Source organism: Cavia porcellus, unplaced genomic scaffold (genome assembly GCF_034190915.1).
Source record: "Cavia porcellus strain 051 isolate PalLab524CR breed Dunkin Hartley unplaced genomic scaffold, mCavPor4.1 scaffold_13, whole genome shotgun sequence".
NCBI lineage: Eukaryota > Metazoa > Chordata > Mammalia > Rodentia > Caviidae > Cavia > Cavia porcellus.
The window spans coordinates 49,149,050-49,167,625 of NW_026947496.1; the positions used below are offsets into that span (position 1 = coordinate 49,149,050).

At 39.7% G+C, this 18,576-nt stretch overlaps 1 protein-coding gene across 1 annotated transcript in view; it reads left to right on the forward strand.

Moving 5' to 3' along the window:
* Positions 1–17,776: 17,776 nt before the first annotated feature.
* The window catches only part of Aldh1l1 (aldehyde dehydrogenase 1 family member L1), a 70,512-nt gene continuing 69,712 nt past the window's right edge, over positions 17,777–18,576 (forward strand). The window contains exon 1 of the mRNA XM_003473433.5: positions 17,777–17,926. The gene's annotated coding sequence lies outside the window, so the exon portion shown is untranslated. The remainder of the gene's footprint in view (positions 17,927–18,576) is intronic.

Here is an 18,576-nt window from a genome sequence, read left to right on the forward strand (position 1 = left end):
GTTTCTATTTTATTTTATTTTATTTTATTTTATTTTATTTTATTTTATTTTAAAGAGATTAAGACAAAAGAGGACATAACAAAGCAGATCAGATCAGAAAAATGTAAGCAACACAGCATTTTACCACAAGACAACCCATAATTAACAGTAACTACCATAATGTCTCTTTCTTTGAAATAGTTGAGCATAACTTCATATATGATATATCAAACATAACAAAATAGTATAAAACCATTCAAGAGAATGAAAGTATTACAGGGCATTCAGAACCAAATAACAGAGAATGAACAATGTCTACTATCTCATTTTCCATAGAAAATTTGTTTATACTATCACACATAATAAAATCCAATAAGATATAATATGATAGAACCAATGGAAACAGAAAAACAAAAGCATGGTAGGACTTCCAAGTAAAATGATATTAAATCAGCACTGGCTATTATACTGTCTTGTTTTCTTCAAAATAGCTCTTCATGCTATCACAGATAATAAAATCAAACAAACCAGGATAAAACCATTCCAACTAATGAATGCAATCATTATAAGGCTTCAAAGCAATGATTCATGATTACTATAAACTCTTACCATTTCTTACACTAGGGAGACCATATGGTATTGATACATGTGAGTTTGATTTATTTCACTTATGAGTATGTTCTCAAGGTGCATCCATTTATTTATAAATATCTCAATGTGATCATTATTTATAGATGAGTAGTACTCCATTGTATAAAATAACACAACTTTTTTATCCATTCCTCAGTTGATAGACACTTAGGCTGTTTAAACCAAGATCTGGCTATTACAAATTGTGCTGCTATAAACATAGGTGCACATATATCACTGTGGTATGATGTTTTTAGTTCTTCTGGGAATATGTCTAGAAGTGGAATAGCTAGGTCGAGTGGGACTTCCAATCCCAGCTTTTTGAGGAATCTCCAGACTGACCTCCACAGTGGTTGTACCAGTCTACACTCCCACCAACAGTGCAGGAGAGTTCCTTTTTCCCCACAGCCTCTCCAGCATTTGTTGTTAGTAGTTTTCTTGATCTTGGCCATTCTTTCTGGAGTGAGATGGAATCTCAGTGTTGTTTTAATTTGCATTTCTCTAATGACCAATGATGTTGAACATTTTTTCATGTATTTATTTGTCATTTGTATTTCTCCATCTGAGAACTGTGTATTCATCTGAGATGCCCATTTATGAATTGGGTCTTGGAATTTTGAGGCTCTTATTTTTTTTTTAATTCTTTATATATTTTAGACAGAAGTCCTTTGTAAGATTTTTTCCCAGTTTGTGGGTTTTCTTTTCACAATGCTGGAGATTTCTTTTGACATGCAGAAACTCTTTAATAAGATGTGATCCTCGTTATTGATTCTGGGAGGTATTTCTCACACGGTTTGATTCCTGTTCATGAATTCTCTACCTGCCCTATGTCTTCAAGATTTTTACCTAATTTGTCTTAGTGTTTCTGTTTTAATATTCAGATCTTTGATCCATTTAGATTTTAGTTTAGTAAATGGTGATAGACATGGGTCTAGTTTTAGTTCTCAGCACCATTTTTTAAAGAGACTGTCATTCTTCCAGTGAACATGTTTGGCCCCTTTATCAGAGATAAGGTGGTTGAGTGTTTTGGTAGTTGTGGTTGTGGCTTCTAATCTGTCCCATTGATCTTCATATCTGTTTTTATTCCAGTACCATATTGATTTTATTACAGTAGATCTGAGGTACAACTTCAAGTCAGGGATTGTGATGCCTCCTGCATTACCTTTGCTGCTTAGAATTTTCTTTGCCATTTTAGGTCTCTTCTGGTTCCAGATTAATTTTAGGAGTGATTTCTCTAGATCGATGAGGTATGTTGATGGTATTTTTATTGGGATTGCATTGAATGTATATAACAGTTTTGGGAGAATGGCCATTTTTACAATATTTATTCTTCCTATCCATGAACATGGGATGTCTTTCCATTTTCTGAGATCCTCTGCAATTTCTTTTTTCAGGGTATTATAATTTTCTCTGTATAGATCTTTTACTTCTTTTGTGAGATTAATTCCTAAGTATTTCATTTTTTTGGTTGCTAGTGTGAAGGGTGTGGCTTCTCTTATTTCTTTCTCAGTGATTTTGTCTTTAGTGTAAAGAAATGCTATTGATTTTTGAGTATTGATTTTGTATCCAGCTACATTGCTGAATTTATTTGTTATGTCTAGGAGTCTTTCAATGGAGTTTTGGGGGTCTTCTATGTAGAGTATCATGTCATCTGCAAATAATGATAATTTAACTTCTTTTTTTTTCTATCTTTACCCCTTTTATTTCTCTCTCTTGTCTAATTGCTCTGGCTAGTATTTCCAGTAATATATTAAATTGGAGTGGTGAAAAGGGACATCCTTGTCTTTTGCCTGATTTTAAGGTAAAGGCCTTCAGTTTTTGGCTATTTAATATGATGCTGGCTGTTTGTTTGTCACAGATGGCCTTTATTATATTTAGATAAAGACCATCTATTCCAATTTTGTGTAAGGTTCTTATCATGAATGAATGTTGGACCTTATCAAAAGCTTTTTCTGCATCTATAGAAATGATCGTGTATGGTAGATTACATTTATTGATTTATATATGTTGAACCATCGCTGCATGCCGGGGATGAATCCCACTTGGTTATGGTGTATAATCTTCTTGATGATTTGCTACATCCTGTTTGCCAATATTTTATTGAGGATTTTTGCATCTATGTTCATTAGGAAGATTGGCCTGTAGTTCTCTTTTTTAGTTGGGTCTTTCTTAGGTTTTGGTACTAGAGCTGTATTTGCTTCCAGGAATGACTTAGGAAGAATTGCTTCCCTTTCTATTTCATTGAAGATTTTGAGTAGTGTCAGCATTAAGTCTTCTTTGTATTTCTTGTAGAATTCTGCACTGAATCCGTCTGGGCCTGGGCTCTTCTTTGTAGGTAAGAACTTAATTACATTTTCAATTTCATTAATAGAAATTGGGTTATTCAGCAATTTTACATCTTCTTGACCCAGCTTTGGTAGTTCATATGTTTCTAGGAATCTGTCCATTTCTTCTGTGTTATCTAACCTATGAGAGTACAGGTTTTTGAAATAGGTGCTGATGATCTTCTGTATTTCCACAGAGTCTGTAGTGATTTCACCTTTTTCATTCCTTATTGCATGAATTTAAGCTTTTTTTTCCTTTTTTAAAAATAAGACTGGCTTGGGGCTTATCAATTTTATTTATTCTTTCAAAGAACCAACTCTTTGATTCATTGATTCTTTGGGTTGTTTTCTTAGTCTCTATTGCATTAATTTCTGCTCTGATTTTTATAATTTCCTCCCTTCTTATGACTTTGGACTTGACTTGCTCTTCTTTTTCTAGATGTTGAGGTGTAGCATCAGGTTGTTTATTTGTATTCATTCTGTTTTTCTGATGTGGGAACTCAGTGCAATAAATTTTCCTCTGAGGAAAGCTTTCATTGCATCCCACAGATTCTGGTAAGTTGTATGTGTATTTTTGTTCGCTTGTAGGTATTGTTTAATTTCTTCTTTAATTTCCCCTGTGACCCACTGATTGCTCAAGTGTATTATTCAATTTCCATGTGTTTCTGAGGTTTTTGCAGTTTCTTTTATCATTAATTTCTAGTTTCATGGCACTATGATCTGATGACATCCATGGGATAATTTCAATTCTTTTGTATTTATTTAAATATGTTCTGTGAGCTAGTATATGGTCTATTTTAGAGAATGTTCCATGTACTGCTGAGAAGAATGTATATTCTGATGTTGTTGGATGGAACACTCTGTATATGTCTATCAAGTCCATTTGCTCACAAGTGTGATTCATTCTGTTATTTCTTTGCTGATTTTCTGTCTGGTTGATCTGTCCCTTGATGTCAATGGTGTGTTAAGGTCTCCTGCTATAATTGTGTTATTGCTAATTTAATTTTTTATTTCTATTAATATGTGCTTTGTATAACTGGGTGTTTTGGAATTTGGTGCATATGTATTTAAGATAGCTATCTCTTCCTCTTGAAGTTTTCCCCTAACCAGTATGTAGTGACCTTCTTTATCCCTTGGGATCATTCTTAGTTTGAAGTTCATATTGTCTGCAAACAGAATAGCTACCCCCACTTTTTTTTTTTAGTTCCTGTTGCATGTAAGATTATTTCCCATCCTTTGACTTTCAGGCTGTGAGTTTCCTTTTGGGTTAGATGGGTTTCTTGCAGACAGCATATGGTTGGATGTTGTTTCTTGATCCATTCTGCCAATCTGTTTCATTTAATTGGTGAATTGAGACCATTTACATTAATGGTTATAACTGTTACATATTGGTGTATTGTTGACATGTTATCTTTCTGCTGTTGCATCTTTATCTTTCCATTCTGTTTAATTGTCTACCTTGCTTAGTGTTTTTTTCCTATGTTTATCTAGACTATCTTCTTTGCAGGGTTGGCTTGGTGATCATGAAGTTCTTCAGCTGTTCTTTGTCATGGAATGATCTTATTTCTCCATTTTGAAGGACAGTTTAGCAGTGTACATCAGTCTAGGTTGGAAATCATTTTCCTTTAGGATCTGAAATACTTCTCTCCATGTTCTTCTTGACCTCATTGTGTTAAGTCTGCTGTGATTCTGATAGGCTTTCCTTTATAAGTAATCTGTCTCTTCTCTCTAACAACTTTTAATATTCTATTTTTCTGTTGGATTTCTGGGATGGTGATTATTATATGTCTGGGTGTAGTTTTAATTTGGTTATGGCTATTTGGAGTTCTATATGCTTCACTAATCCTAATATTAGTTTCCATTCTCATGTTTGGGAAATTTTCAACTATTACTTCTGTAAATAGCCTCTTGATATCATTTGTGTTGTCCCCTTCTTTTTCATTTTTCCCTATCAATCTTACATTGTTTTTCTTTAAATCATCTTGCAGCTGTTGAATTGTTATTTCATGATTCCTTGTTATTTTTAAAAGATCTTTCCTTTCCTGTTCACTGGCTGCAATCTTGTCTTCGAGGTCTGAAATTCTATCTTCACTTTCATTGACGTGGTTTTGACAACTTTCAGTGGAATTTTTGATTTCCTGTATACCTCTTTGAATCTTCTTTATGTTTTCTGTTTCTTATATTGTTCATCCAGGGATTCTATTTCTTTGTTTTGTGTTCCTCTAATTTTTTTAACTGTGTCTTCTTTAAATGTGTTCAGCATCTCTTTCATTACTTTTATTATTTTATTATTTCTTCTTTTACCTGGGAGATTATTTCTAGTTTGAATTCCTTTAAAGCTTCCTGGAGTTGCATCTTTATTTCATTTGCTATTATTTCAGGTGTATTGCATATATTTTCTTCTATGTACATGGCTCCTAGGCTTTCTTGGGATGGACTGGTGGTTTGAGATTGCTTTTTGGTCTTTCATTTTGTCATTTTCCTATATTTCCATGTTTCAAGTGTTGTTCCAAGGCTTCCCCTGGGTGTGTTGGGAATCATCTCCTATTCCCTGGGCTCCTGGGACTGAATGGAGGTTGCTGAGTGTCGTGCAGTCAGGCCCTCAGGCCCTCCCGTGCCACCTCCAGTGTTCCAGGAAGCTGGGCGGGCACCTAACCACTGTAGATGATGGTCCAAAGCCCTCCCTGGGCAAGGACCAATGCCCTGGAACTCACTTCATGTGCCCTCAACTACCCTGATTGAAGAAAGTTGCTGGTCATAATCTAGTTGGGCCGCATAACCTCCCAAGGCTAGTCTAGTGTGGCTGGAAGCTGGGCGGGTCCTTGACCACTGGGAGCTATAATCTTAAACTCTCCCACGGCTGGGGATGGCATGCAGGACTCACCTCAGCCGGCAGCTGAGTTTCCCCGAGACAGGATTTCTCTAAGTCACTGAGTTACCTGGGCTAGGGTTCAACCTATGATCCTCTTGCCTTTGTTTCTCAGAATTCTGGGAATACAGTCATGTACCACTACACCTGGCAAGTGGTTGTTTCTTGAAAATGATTTTAGCCTTCAGAGACACTTACCAAACTATTACAGATGGGATGGCATGATGTCTAGGTTTGCTTGAACGTAATCTAATGCAAATGAATTCCATAGCTTGGGATAAATTTTGGTAGTGGCATCAAAGATGTCAGTTAACTTTGATTTGAAAATGGTCTGGTTTGATTTGAAAATGGCTCTGGACAGTTGTGCTACATGACTAAAATTTATCCTTGTTTTGATAACAAAAACACTTATATAAAAACACATATGTGTTTCAATAAAATTGTCTTATGTGAAAAGAAATTATTTAGATTCCCCATCTGTCAACTTCTAAAGACATCTGTGATGGTTTAAAAGTGAGAAGAGTATTGCTATACAGTAACACAATTCCAGTTTTATAAAATGAGCAATAGTAACCTCAGCTGCCTCCAGGAGATCCAAAGTGGGTGGGTAGGTTATTAACTTTTTCTCTATATATCTTTGGATTGTGTCACATTTTATACTCCGCACATACTAATTTTTAACATTTAGCCTTTTAATATTTTTATATGCAAATATTATGTTAGTTTCCCATTATTGTGGTGAATACCTGATATAATAAACTTTATAAGGGAAAAGATTGAATATTCTGTCCTCACAGTTTTGGAAGTTTCAGTCCATGATCAGTTGCCCCTGTTGTAATGCAAATGATGCAAATGATGGCAGAGCAAAACCATTCACCACATGACTGGAAAACTGAGGAGAGGAAAAAAGAAGCTGTGCTTCTACAACACCCTTCAAGGGCACACTCCCTAGGACCTGAAGACCTCCTGGTAGGATTCACCTCTTAAAGGTTGTGTCACCTCCCAAAAGCACCAAATTGGGAACTATGCCTTTAGCACGTGGGACTTCTGGGAGCATTGCAAATCTGAACTATAGCATAGGGCTTAAGGATATTTTCATTATCAAAGTTTTCTGGCTTTGTTTTCCTATAACCATTTTGACCTTTCTTACTATAGATTGGCTTCATCTGATCTCAAACATCCTATAAATAGAAAAATACAGCATTTACTCTCTGAACTTAGCTTCTTACATTTAATGTGACATTCTTGCATGTACTTTCTTTTTGTTGATAAGTTATAATCAGCTGTATAAATACATCACAGCTGTGGATTTCTCCTCTTGGTGGATACTTAAGTTGTATTCAGTCCTTGGTTATGATGAATGAGGCTTCTATGAACACTTTGCACACTTTTGTTGTGTATATGTCTTTATTTCTCTTGGGGAAAAAAGACTTGAGAGTGGAATGGCTGGGTAATAGAATATATAATTATTTTTTAACAATATAGTTAAAAATAAAGCAAAAGCTACAAGAATTACAAAGGGTGGTTTTGGCCCAGGTACAGGCAAATATTAATTAGAAAGAATGATAAGTACAAAAATATGTGGCCTTCCTGTCATCACCCTCAAATGAGCCCTCTCCCAACCACCTACTTGTGATCCCTCAGAACTGTTATCACTTAGAATTGCTGCACTTCCCAAGCCACTAATTTAGACCCACATGTTCTCATTCAGGCTGTGGATCGTCTGCTCCAACAAGGCCACTCAGCACGATCACTATAATTACTCCCAAATCTTCATTTTCCTTGTCCAGTTTAGATTTTGCTGTCCACAGCCCTTAGACTTTTTTTACTGAAATCATCTAGGCAAATCGCCAGCCTTAAATAAGCCTATGAATCTGTTTACCTTTCTTCAATGCTTGCCCTGTGAGTTTTTGATGCTGCTAGGAAAGCCTCTCAAAACAGTGAAGTTGGTTTCTATTGCAAATTTATGGCCACCCATCTCAAGTAAGCCTCCAGCACTGCCCAATATCTTTGCTTATTTGTCTTGTTCCTAAATTCCATAATGACTACTTAGGCTTCCTTGAATTTCCTCTCTTTTCTCTATCCCACTTCAGCAGGCAGTCTTATGTTATTCTTTAGGGAGCAAAAGAAAATTATGGGATGAGATGTACCATCTTGTACCAACAGGAAACAATATGTAAAGGAAAGCCAGCATCAATCCATTCCTCCACTCACCCACCCACTCATCATTCCACCAATATATCCACCTATCTATCTACACATGCATCCATATGTTCAACTTCCTATCCATTCATACATCCATCCATTGGTGCACCATCCCCTCACTGACCCCTCTAATCTGTCTTCCATCCATCCACCCACCTACCACTCATTCATCCATCTATCCCTTCATTCATACATCTCATTATCTGTTTGTCTTTTCTACTGTTCTCCTGTTGGGAGACTCCTATTTTAGAAGTCTACAAACAGGAGCAGAGCACAGAAGGATGAGAATTGGAACCATGAGTAAGCAGGCTCATGACTTACATGGAGACCACCAGCATTGATTGCTGCAGAGAGGTCAAGATGGAGAAGAACATGTGTATATTAGACCTCACTGTGTCTCATCTTCCTCTTGTCCTTGAGCCTTTGGGATGGTGTTGACTCCCTGCCATTGCTAACCTAAATTGCCTAACCCTTTCTTGTTTACCCTGTTTAGCTCTTCCAACACTGTTGTAATTAGTGCCTCATGTGAAATTCCCTCCATTGCACAACTTGAAGTGAACTCTCTCCTGACTGGGCAGCACCAAGTTAATTTCTGCTTGCTCTGTCCATTTTCTGCTCATCCGATGACACTTGCTTCTCAGAAGTCTGACCTGGAAGACCTGTGTCCATGACCTCGGTTTCTGATGTCCAGATTGTTTTCGCCATTAGGAAGTCCTGAGGGGAGACCAGGGGAGGGAGATGTGTTAGTTAGCTCTCCATATCTGAGATAATTAACTTCTAGAGAGTAAAGGTTTATTTGGGTTCTAAGTTGTGGAGGTTTTGGTCCATGATCAGTTGACCCCATTCTTTTGGGGTGTACTGTAATGAGGTACACGTGACAGAGGGAGCACATGGTGAAGCAAATTACTTACATCACCATTAGGGAGAAAAAGGAAGCAGATGGGATTAGCGTCCCATAATCTCCTTTGCAGATATGTCCTCAATGTTGTAAGGACTTCTCATAAGGTCCCACTTCCCAGAGTTTCCACTACTTGTAACAGCATAAAGCTGGGAGCCAAACCTTTAACAATGGACATTAGAAGGACATTAAAGGTCTAAACTTTAGCAGAAGTAAAAGGAAATGGGGTATTCTCTGGCCCCCCTGTGGCCGCTGTGCCCCTTGACTGTGATCCCTATACAATCTTCTCCTCCTCCAGATTCTTCTAAATGACTCGTGCCCATACCATTCAGGATATCATGTCTCTACTGTCACTGGTCATAGGTTGTGGCTACATTACGTGTCCTAGAGACACTCATTCTGCTCTCTCATCTCCTACTTAACGAGGCTCCCTACCTCTTATTTGCTCCTGAATGATTTCCTTAGGCTCAGTCTCTGTTTTTGCTGTTGCTGATGCTGCTGGTGACAGCAAGCTGCCAAATGTTAGGAAACTTCAACAAAATCCAATGGCTCTTTTATGAGTTTTGAGGCTAAATAGCCTTTCTTGATAGAAGTAAGGTGTAGCTGATAGAAATTAAATTTTACTATTTTGATAAATAATACACATAAAATAAAGTGTCCAATTACATGTCATTAGATACATTCACATCATTGTGTGGCCATTACCCCCATTATTTCCAGAAATTTTCATCTTCCAAAACTGAAACTCTGTCTCCTTTAATACTAATCCTCATTCCTCTTCCCAGGCCCCTGCACCCACCATTCTTCTTTCAGTCTCCATATTATTCCAAGAACCTCATATGAGTAGTCATAATTCTGTTGTTTTTGTGACTGTTTTGTTTTACATAATATGTTTCATTCAGTATAATTTCACTTCCTAGAATTAATCTTAGGTTCCTTTTAGAACTGAATATATTCCATGAAACTGGTTAAAAAATGTTCTTACTTTGTAAGATAAAAAAATTTAGAGCCTAATATCCATTAATAAAATGCTTGTGAAATTGTCCTGGCCCTGCAATGATAAGATCTGGTCACCACTGGATCACAATGCAAATCCATTTTCATTTCTCCAGCTCTTATCATTCTCCACTCCGCTGTGTGCTGAATTATGCTTCTCGTTGTTCCTCAGAAACAATTCATGTCCCCACCTCTACCCACTCATGCATCTATTCTTACTATTGTTTCCATCTAGAATGTCCGATTGTTATGATTGATACGTTGTTCAAACTGATAAGTTTAAGCAAGTCAGCAGGGAGTCAGGGGCCTTACTTTGTAAACATCCCCAACCTGTGCAAGAGGAGGGCACAGAGATTTTGTGATTACACTCTCCCGGCCTGGTGGGCAACCTGTTTACAATGTAAAGGAGGAAAAAAGGCTTGTTCCCCTCCTTTTTGCTCTTGTTGCTTTTGCCATCTTCTTCCACCTTGAAGTGTTGCCCCATGCCACCTGCCTTGGAGCCAGCTAATTATGGCCTGAAACCTCCACAAACTGTGAGCTACATAAATCTTTCCTTCCTTAATTTTGGGTGTCGAGTATTTTGTCCCAGCAGTGAAAGAAAAGTAACCAAGACACTGATTTTTTCCTAATTACATCAGTCTCATTCCCAATAATCCCAGTGAGCCACAGCCTCCTTGTTTTATGTACTGTAGTATTGGGAATTCACCTCAGGGCCTTCACGCTGAACTACATCCAGAGGCGTTTTTACGTTTTTATTTTGGGAAAGGATCTCTAAGTTGTCTGGGCTGAATTTGAATTTAGGGTCATCCTGCCTCATACTCCCAGAGTGCCGAGATTACAAGCATGGGCCACCATACCTTGCTCCAAGCCCTCTTTCTCAACAGCTCTCCTCTGAAAGCTTCTGCTGTGTCTATACTTTTATCTTCCCCTCTAGGACTTAAGTACCTAAAGGGAAGAAAGTGCAAGTGACCCTCCTGAAGTCTCATTTATTCCTGGCAATGAACCCCTGAGATGAGTAGGATGCACATACAAAACAGCAATCCAACATATAAAGACATCGAGCTTCCCCTGAGGCTGGGAAGCCTGGCATAAGAATGATTATGAACTTTGTGATCGTAACTTGAGAAATACTGTTATACATGTACTTTCAAGTCTTTGCATGGGTTCTAGTGTAAGGAATAGAGCTGCATTGCAGATAACTCCTGTTTTTAGTCGTATTTGCCTATATACATATGGGACCCTTTAAAAGAGAAAAATAGAGGAAAACTACCTTAAATTCTAGGTTCCTACTGGGGAGAAATTCTAACAAGTGGGGTGTCAGGTGACATTATATGTGCTTCAACGTAGGTTACAAACATCTGAACAGGGATTCTCAGCAGCTGAGCAAAGTGCAAACTGGCCCCAAATTAAGAAACAAGTTTCAGTTCCTTGACCTGTCTTCTTTGATTTTCCAAAGGCCATAGACCCAGCTAAGTTAATGTTTCTTTTGCAGTATACACAAGGCACCCAGTTATTGAGTTCCCAAAGAACATGCTGAATCATGGTTATACAACAGAAAGAGATCCATCTCTTCAGCTATCTGCTCATCATCTATAAAGCCTTAGGTTACACCAACGCACTCAACTGGCTCTGGATTGGAGCAGTATTCCTTGATCTCTTTACCCATAATCCAGGGCTGGGCAAGACACATTACCTTTCTTGGAGGCAACTCAGCCACCAGTGAGGGTCCTGTAGAAACTTCTGGTGAACAAATCTGTTCATTTTTATTTGCCAAAGATGTCTCTCTTGCATCCCTGAGACAAACTTACAAGTTCAAAATAAAACTGCCTCCCCCCTGAAGAGGGGGGAGAAAATATCATATTGACAGTTGGCAAAAGAAGATTATAGAGTGAGTCATTCAGAGAGTATCATACAGTCCTGGGCACAGAAGAGCTGGCTTCTGCCAGTCTCTGACTTCAAACTTCAGTTTTTCTGTCACTTCTACCACATTTAATTTGTTAGAAGCAAGTAACTACATCCATCCACCCAAAGATCAAGAGGCAAAGAGTAATACCACTTCTTTTTTAAAAAAAATTTTTTTTAAAGAGAATAAAACAAAAGAGAACACAACAAAGCAAATCAGAACAGAACAATGCAAGCAACTTAGCACTTCACAACAAGACAATTGGACATCAATAATAGCTACCATAATGTCTTCTTTCTTCGAAATAGTTGAGTATACCTTCACAAACATTAATATCAAACATAACAAAATAGTATAACCATTAAAAGAAAGAAAACATTACAGGACTTCAAAACCAAATAATAGGAAATGAATAGTGGCTACTATAATATCTCATTTTCCTCAAAGAATTTGTTTATAACATCACACATAATAAAATCAAATAAAATATAATAGGCTAGAACCAATCAAAACAAAAGAACAAAAGCATGGTAGGACTTCAAAACAAGGTGATAGTAAATAAGCAATGGCTTCTATAATGTCTTGTTTTCTTCAAAATAGCTATTCATACCATCACACATAATAAAATAAACAAAACAGAATAAAACTATTCAAACCAATGAATGAAAGCATTATAAGAACTTCAAAGCAATATAATAGGAAGCCAGGATTACCATAAAATAACTCATTATATTCAATATAGCTGTCCCTACAATCAGACAGCATAAAATCTAACAAAATAAGACAGAACAAAGCCAAACCTAACAAAATTCTGTAAACAATGTAAGAGTTCAAGATCAGACAATAAGAAATTGACAGTAGTTACCACCTTTCCCTCCCAGGTGTTTTCTCCCCTTTGCTCTTACATGAACTGTTTTGCTTTTGGATTCCATTAACTCCTTCTGTTTCTTATGATAGGGTTCATGTGTGTGAGTTTGAACTGTTTCAGCCATGAACATGATCTCCAGTTGCGTCCATTTCCTACAGGAGCCTTGAGATAATTCTACTTTATAGCTGGATAGCTTTCTACTGCATGAAAATACCATATCTTTCTTATCCATTCTGCAGTTGATGGGCAAGTTACTCTTGTTTATTGTTGGAATTTTTTTTTGGTCTCCTGTCACATGGAGAAATTGTTTTCTCTCCTTTGATTTTCAGTCTATGAACTTCCTTTTCAGTTAGATGTGTTTCTTGTATACAGTATATCGCTGGATCTTGTTTCTTGATCCATTCTCCCTGTTTCTTTTTATTGCTGAACTGAGGCCTCTACATTAATGGTTACAACCAGAATACATTGGTTTGTCTCTGCCCTATTATCCACCTGATGTTGGCCTTCCACTTTTCCCCTTCATTCAATTGTCTGGCTTGTTTGGTGATCCTCCTCTGCTGCTGTTCCTGGCACCATGGTCATCTTTATCTCTCTCTAGAATATCCTGTAGCACTCTCAGTAGGGTTGGCTTGGTGGTCATGAATTCCTTCAGTTGTTTATCATAGAAGTATCTTATTTTTTCATCAATTTTGAGAGATAGTTTTACTGGGTAGGTCAACCTGGGTTGGAAGTTGTTTTCTTTCAGGATTTGAAACACTTCACTCCAAACTCTTCTTGACTTGATGGTTTGTGTTGACAAGTCTGCTGGGATTCTGATAGGTTTTTCTGTATAGATGATCTGTGTCTTTTCTCTAACAGCTTTTAATATTCTGTTCTTGTGCTGAATTTCTGAAATCTTGATTATTATATGTCTGGGTGTAGATTTACTTTGGGTACGGCTAATTGGAGTCCTATTTGCCTCACTTATTTGCATGTCAGATCCTTTCCCATGTTTGGGAAGTTTTCTTCTCTTACTTCTGTGAATATCCTTTTAATTTCATTTATGTTGACCCCACTTCTTCATTGATACCTATCACTCTCCAATTATGCTTCTTTGCATAATTTAAATTATGCTTCTTTGCATCATCTTGCAGCTGTCGAGTTGTTATTTCCTGATTCCATATTATTTTTAAGAAATCTTTCCTTTCATGATCATTAGCTGCAATACTGTCTTCAAGGTTTGAAAGAATATCTTCAGTCTCTTTCAAGCAGTTTTGCCAGCTTTCGATTGAATTTTTAATTTCCTACATCTTACTTTGAACCTGTTTCATGCATTGCAATTCTTTTCTACATTCATTCAAGGTTTCCATCATTTTCCTATGATCCTCTTTATTGTTTATGTCTTCTTTAGACCTGCTGAACAATTGTTTCAGTACGTCTGTGATTTCTTCTTTTACCTGAGACATTATTTCTGATTTGACTGCTTTTACAATCTCATGAAGTTGTTTCCTTCCTTCAGTTACTATCCTCTCAGAGATTTCAGGTATGTCCATGACCATATCTCCCAGACTTATTCTGTGTGGGCTAGAGGCCTGAGTTTGCCTGTTGCTCCTTTGTCTTGACATTCTCCTGGGTTCCTCCCAGCAAGCTGGTTGTGGTATCCCAGGCATTTCCCATGCTGGCTGCCCCTAGGCAATATAGAGGATGAGACAGCCACCTGGGTTCCTCTAATTCCAGATTTATAGGGAGGTGGCAGGGTGTGGAGCGGGCTTCTCTAGAGCTATGCTGCTACACTGGGGCTTCACTGACAATTAGGGGTGCATGTAGGTGGGGCTGCCTCTCTCAGCCTGTGTGTCTACACTGGGACTCCCACGATGGTGGCAGCCACACAGGGATGTGTTTGTCTGATTCTAGTGGGTGATGGCTATCTGAGGGAACCAAGGGCCTCAAATGGTGGCTTATGGATGCACAGGGCTTACCTGACTGTGCGTCCCTGCTCCTGCTGGCTGCCTGCAGAAAGGAGCCTTTCAGTCGCAGATCCCTGAAGGTGAAGGTGGATCTGCAGTTTCTTTCTGCCCACACTGGCCGCCTGTAGGATGTGGCCTTTTAGTGGTGGCACACAGCAGGCAGAGGTGGTCTGTCTGTCTCTCTTGGCCCATACTGGGTGTGTGGAGGAAAGGGCCTTCAGGTGGCGGCGCCTGACAGGCAGAGGTGGATCTTCTTCTAGTTCTCTCTGCCCATGCTTAGTAATACCACTTCTTAAAGGGAAGAGTGTCAAGAGTTTTTAAACTACCACAGTCCACCTACAAGCCATGAATTATTTACATTTTTCTCACAACCAATAATATGCTCATGCTGCCTAATAGCTACTAAAGGCCACATCCCACAGAATCAGCTCAGTGCCCACAATCTCTACATCTAAACCAGGTTCCAATGTGGATGATACTCCTTGTGTATGTTTCCTTATCTAAATCCTAGATGCTTTCAGTATAAAGTCTTGTGAATTCATGAGATAGGTAATTGTGCTTCCCCACAGCACTCACCTAATATACAATATAATTGTATTGTGAGACTAGCACAGAATAGCTGGTCTAGATGTTCCTGGCCAAAGAGTACAGGGGTAAGAGGCAGGCAGCAGCCACTCGTAAATAGCAATTGTGAAATCCTGCTGTCCAGGTGCTGGAAGTTCCTTAACTGGGAATCATTCCAACTCTGGCACAAAAAGGGATTCTCTATGCTCTAGGTTCTGCCCTTTGGACTCTGTTCTACTCTCCAAGCTGTCCTTTTTTTAAATTCCTGTAAAATGAATCTGGTATCTGCATGTGTGTAGTTTCTTAGCCTACTTCCTTCCAGTAGAATTTGGGGGAGTCTGGAGGTCTCTTCTTTTTGTACAGTCTCTTCCCTTTCCATTCCAACCTGGTACTCTTTGCCAATATAATTATTTTTAAAACGTGTATCTTCTGTGAATCTCATTAAAGTCCACCTCAGACAACTGTCAGACTTATAAATATCTTTGTTAGTCTTTTCCTCTCTTGGACTTTTGATGAGACCACTGGTGACAACTTTCTTGGTTGTCCTATTTTTAGCTTTTTAGAAGCCCTATTTTTAGCTGAATGTCTTCTTCTTTTTTCTTTTTGAAGACATAAAGATTTTATATATCTACCCCCAGATTCATTATTAGATCCTCTTTTCCTGGTATGAGTCCAAATTTGATCTTTGCCTGGAAACCCTTTGTTAATTTTAGCATCATTTGATATCTGGAGGAGCTGAGAATTTTCAGAACTATCAAGTTCTGGTTCTTTTTTATATAACAGAATTTCTTTTGGTTTGTCTCTCTTCCCTCAAATTTAAGTATAAGTAGCAAGAAGTCAGGAGGAACCTTTAACACTCTGCCTGGAAATCTTAGCCAGATCATCCAGTTCATTTGGTACATTTTCTATCTTCCACATTTCTGCAGGAAGTTTTGTGTTTAATCTCTCATGTCCTGCTTGGTGCCCCTAGTGGATGAGTTCCTTTGTGACTTCCTGACATACCTTTTTGATATACCCAGCCACCAGTCTCTTGTTTAGGTAGCTCCTGTCACCTGTCCTCTGCTACCTGTATTCTGACATGGAGGTTCAGATCATACCATTTTCCTACTCCAGATCCCTGGAATTCACTCACTTAGCAAACAAATTATATTGAGCACTTTCTTTATACAAAGTACTACATGGGGTTGGGGAATTCTCAGGAAGCTAAGATAGTCTTTGCCTGCATGCTCCATTGGGGGATATACGTAAATCAAATTATCCAAGAGGTAGTAATAAAACTGTAATGGACAGAGAGTTCATGAAGGAAACTTAGATGCATTTCTGCACTATAAATGGAGGGATCTGTGCTTGAGGGGCTGCAGTGAGAACGGGCTTCTCTGAAGATACGATTTTAGTAGGGACTTTGTGAAGTATGAGAAAGGTAAACAATATGTAGAAAGTTCGTAAATCAGGGTCAGTGCACATGAGGGACATATACATTGTAGCATGAAAGATCTGGGGGCTGAGAGAATAGGGAGGCAGTGCCTGGAACAGGCTGGAGGACTCAGCAGAGATAATTCACTTAGATCCTGCTGTCCATGCTAGCAAATGGATAAAATATGTACATTATGTCACCATAGCTGTATACTATCACAGTGTACTGGGGATACAAGAGTGAATGTATTTTGTAAATTTTCCAGCCTCACATAACTTACAGTCTAATGGAAGAGATAGGAATAAGAGAATATCCAATATATGCAATTAGTGCTGTGAAGGAGGTAAAACAAGGTGATGTGATAGGATTGTGGCTGAGAGACACAGATGATCCCATAATCTGGCCCTAGATTGTGTGATTTGGATCAGCTTGTCTGCTGTGCATCAGATATTTGAGGTATGATAGCTGATTCAGGAGCTGCCCTGTAACAGCTGAGGCTGGAGCAAGCCACATACACTGCAAAGAGGGCCAGGTGGCTAAAGCTCAGGTGGAGAGAGCCATTAAGAGAATGAGGCTTGGAAGAACAGGGGTAGGAAGGGCCTTCCAAGTTAAGGGAGTCACTCGGACAAAGACTTGCAGTCAAGGCCCAGCGTGTGTATTTATCATTCTCTATATTTTTTCTCCTTTCACTGGCCCAGAGAGGACAGATGTCTGATCAAATTCTCCAGGGGAGGGGTCAGTGCACCTGGAATAGGTGAAAGGGTGACTGGAGAAGGGGAGTCATCTGGAGGAAGGGCACTGCACAGGCAGAAATCTAGGACTATTACATAAATTGCTCTTGGATAGTGGATGAATGAAAACTTCCAGGTATGCAGAATTACTAGCACTACTTCAAAACCCTGAGTGGTCTTAGTATCCTGCACCCTCTTCCCCAAATTCCACTGCCTTTGGAGAGTGAACTCGGGACTTCCTGCATGGTAGGCAAGCGCTCTACCTTGGGCTACTCTACCAGCTCTGGCTTGGGGATTCTTGAAGGCGTCACAGCAAGTCCACTAGCCAGGTCTCAGTGAATGCAGGGCTGCAGAACAGGGTGGGCGAGGCGCCTAGCCTCGATTAACCAGCCAAGGCTACCTTCCCCACCCCCATCCAGTGTGACTTTCACTTGCCCTGTGCCCCTCCCCTGCGGGCACTGGCCCGGGCGTGGCCCGCGCCCTCAAGGGGGCGGGCTCCACCTCCTTGTTGCCCGGGACTGCTCTGCGCCTCCTCCAGACCCAGGAGTGCAGCTCACGGAGATTCAGTTCGCCGGCAGCACCTGCACCTCCTGCACCTGGTGAGTCCCACCGTGCCCTGCGAGCAGCTGGACTCCTTTGGGAGGAAGGCTGTCCCAGTAGGAGCCTGCGGGGCACTGGGCGAACTTCCCACGGCGAGGGTTCCCAGCCGGGCCCGCGAGTCTCGCCACGGAGACACTGGGCTTGGAATCTGGGTCCAGGGTTCGTGAAGCAGTCTAAACGACCCAGACACCAAGACGACCTGGATAGGATTAGATCAGGCTAGTGGGGCCCTTTTCTGAGCCTGCACTGTTCTGTGTTATGGGTGTTGGTGGCACAGTTTACAAAAGAGAAACCTGAAACTCAGAGAAAAAGGGACCTGCGAAAGGCAGGGGGGACCATCTGTGGCAGAAGGACAAGCTGTTCCCTGTCCCGTTTTTGCTTACTTTGCAAAGCCCCTCACTCCTTTCTCTGGACTGGCAAATGTCTCCACTGATTGGTCAAATAGGGGGGCCTGGCCTCCTGGTGATTGGAGAGGTCATCCCAGAGCTGCTCAGGGGCCTGGCAGGCATCCAGAGCTCTCAGCGCCCTACCCTGCCTCCCTACTGTGTTGGAGGAGCCCCCCACCGGCACCCCGCATCCTGCAGCTTGCTTTTCTGGTCCTGCTACTGAAAGACAGCCTCCCCTCTTCAGGAGCAGGCGAGCGATTTCG